Source organism: Pipistrellus kuhlii, unplaced genomic scaffold (genome assembly GCF_014108245.1).
Source record: "Pipistrellus kuhlii isolate mPipKuh1 unplaced genomic scaffold, mPipKuh1.p scaffold_m20_p_2, whole genome shotgun sequence".
NCBI lineage: Eukaryota > Metazoa > Chordata > Mammalia > Chiroptera > Vespertilionidae > Pipistrellus > Pipistrellus kuhlii.
This window is the reverse complement of record NW_023425515.1, coordinates 114,316,386-114,318,958: the sequence shown is the minus strand read 5'-3', so window position 1 is coordinate 114,318,958 and position 2,573 is coordinate 114,316,386. Positions and strand designations below refer to the sequence as shown.

Sequence of the window (2,573 nt, the reverse complement as noted above, 5' to 3'; positions counted from 1 at the left end):
AGGGCAATCAGGCAGTCAGGCAGGCAGGCAGGTGAGTGGTTAGAAGCCAACAGTCCAGGATTTTGAGAAGAAAGTCCGATTTCCGGTTTTTGCCCCATCCCTCTAAACCAGACTTCATCTGCCGACCCCACCCACGGAGGGACCAAGCAGGGTGTCCGCCTCTCCATTCTCCATCCTTCCATCTGTGACACCTGTCACCCTTGCCAGGCCTCTCCCAAGAGAGTTCAGTTCAATCCCTGAATGTAAAAGGGCACATGGGGGGTGGGGGGTGTTAGGCTTCACTCCAGTGCCCCCTGATTCCCAGTGACAGGACATGGATTCAGAACAGTGGCCACAGCTGCAGCACATAGATCTGTTCCAAGAAAAGTTGGGAATGCAGACTTCCATATGAGCTCCTATTCCAAAAGGTGGCAGTTTATTCACATTGTGGCAAAGACACCTTCAAGAGTAACATAAATGGGTAAAGTCAGAGGCATTTCCTCATCCAATCTCTCTGAGATGTGTGGGCAGAACCAAGTCTCAGCTCTTCGCAGGACACTTCTGGGTTTGTTTGTGTGTTTTTGTGTGTGTGTGTGTGTGTGTGTTTTTAAGCCTAAAGGACAATAGTCTGTCTCCATTCTTATTCTTTGGATTTTTTTTTTTTTTTTTTTTTTTTTTTTTTTTTTTTTTTTTTTTTGTCATCGGATAAAAGGATATGTACATTGGGGCAATCCTCTCTAGATATAATATTCCAGTTGCACCCATGTGATGACAACAGCGCCCCTCAGAGGCAGGGAACCAACAGATGGGGAGCAGGGAATTCTGAAAACCAAAGCGAATACAGAGATGTCTGACACCCCTCCTCGGGCGGCCTGCAGGCCGGGCATCTGCTGGATCTTTACCACTTGATGTCTTGGCAGGCTGCCCTGGGCCCTGCTAGGTGGTGTGCAGGCTGCCTAGTCCCAGGGGCAGTCACCCCCTCGCCCCAGCCAGTCCTGGTCAAGCTCTTGCACATGCGCGCTGGTCTTTGGGGACCACGCTGGTATGGCAGCATATATGACTTCCATTGGCTGCACCCCGTCTCCACCTGGACCTGGCCCCTGCGGCTTAGGCATGCCCAACGCAGGCCGGGACCTCCACAAAGTGGCAGGGGAGCTTCCCTCTACAGCTTCAGGACCACTTCTGGATGTTCCGAAAGCCATAAGCAGCCTCAAAGCGTAGCAGAACCTCTCCATCCCTTTCAAGGGTGACCTCCTGGAAGTCTCTGTTCCTCAGGGTGCGGTAGGTGAGCACCCCCATGTCCCCATTGAACAGCTCCTTAGCCATGTGCCTGAAGATAGTGTGCCAGGTACCTGTCGGAGCTGGCACCCTCGTGGAGCCTCACCTCCTTCTCCTTCATGTGGACAGAGTGTCCACAGCAGCGTCATTCAAGGAAAGGCCACTTTGTTCCATTATCTGGACAGTTTCACCTGAGGTTAACATGCAGTGAGCACCCTGGGAACTGTGTGAAGTTTTGGGAACATCTTCTCAAAGGGTCTCCACTTTCTTGTCATAACACAGGGCCACGATGATGTAGAAAATCTTGTCTGGGGATAGGTTCTGCTGTCTGGTTAAGTAATCCTTCACCAGAGAGCCCATGATCTGCTGGGGAGACTTGGCCTGCAGATGTGGGGGTGATGGGGTGACCCAGCACACACTCTGCATATCAGTCCCATCCGGGGCAGGAGGAGGTCAGCATGGGTAGCCAGGGCTCTTCCTCACGGTGCTGGCAGTGCCCTCGCACAGATTCCTCCTGACTCTCCAGGATGCTGAAGTCCACAGCTATCTTCATGTCAAAGACAGTGCTCCCCAAGGTTTTTGAGAAAGCCACAGTTTTCTGGATGTATCAGTGATACTGAGGTTGAATTTAGCAGCAAAATACGGCAGAGACTGAGGACACATGAACACTGTCAGCACCTGGTGCTGTGAGGTATCACATTTCTTATTAAGATTCAGAACGTGGAGCAAGTCCTTGGTGTTCTGTTGAGAATCTTGGACTCCTTCCTCTGTGGTCACACAACTGTCACAGGCCAGGCAGTCACTCAGAAATATCTTGGCATTGGCCAACTTATGGAATTCTCCCTTCTCTCTGTTCTCCTGAACCAGACTCCGCACGTTGACTGCTGCATTCTCTTGGTCATTGGTTTTTTTGTTTGCTTGTTTTGTTTTTTACTACATTCCTCCCGTGTGCAGTGATCACACTTCATCTGGAGTGGGGGTTAAGGGGTGCAGCTCAAGTGACTTGGAGGAAGCACAGGGAGAGCAGTCAGTCACCTCTGGTCGCCCCGGTGCTGCTGGCAGTATCCTTCCTTCCTTGTGGAGCATCTAGGGAGGGGAATTGACCACAGTGCCTGAGACTGAGGTCCAGGAGGCCAGCAGCGCTGTCAGGATCATGCCAGAAGCTCTGAACCATTGTTGCCTGGCCTGTCCTTTGGAGATTTAACCTACAGGACTACTAAGGAAGCCAGTCCCCCATTCTGCCCCACCTCTGCCACTGATTGATTGAAGTTTGAGGGCCAGGAGGAGGGACCAAGAGGCCTGCCTTCCAGCTGCTC

General features: G+C 51.8%; 1 pseudogene; it reads right to left on the bottom strand.

Moving 5' to 3' along the window:
* Window positions 1–877: 877 nt before the first annotated feature.
* Window positions 878–2,225, bottom strand: LOC118723041 (annotated as a pseudogene).
* Between the last annotated feature and the right edge of the window lie 348 nt (window positions 2,226–2,573).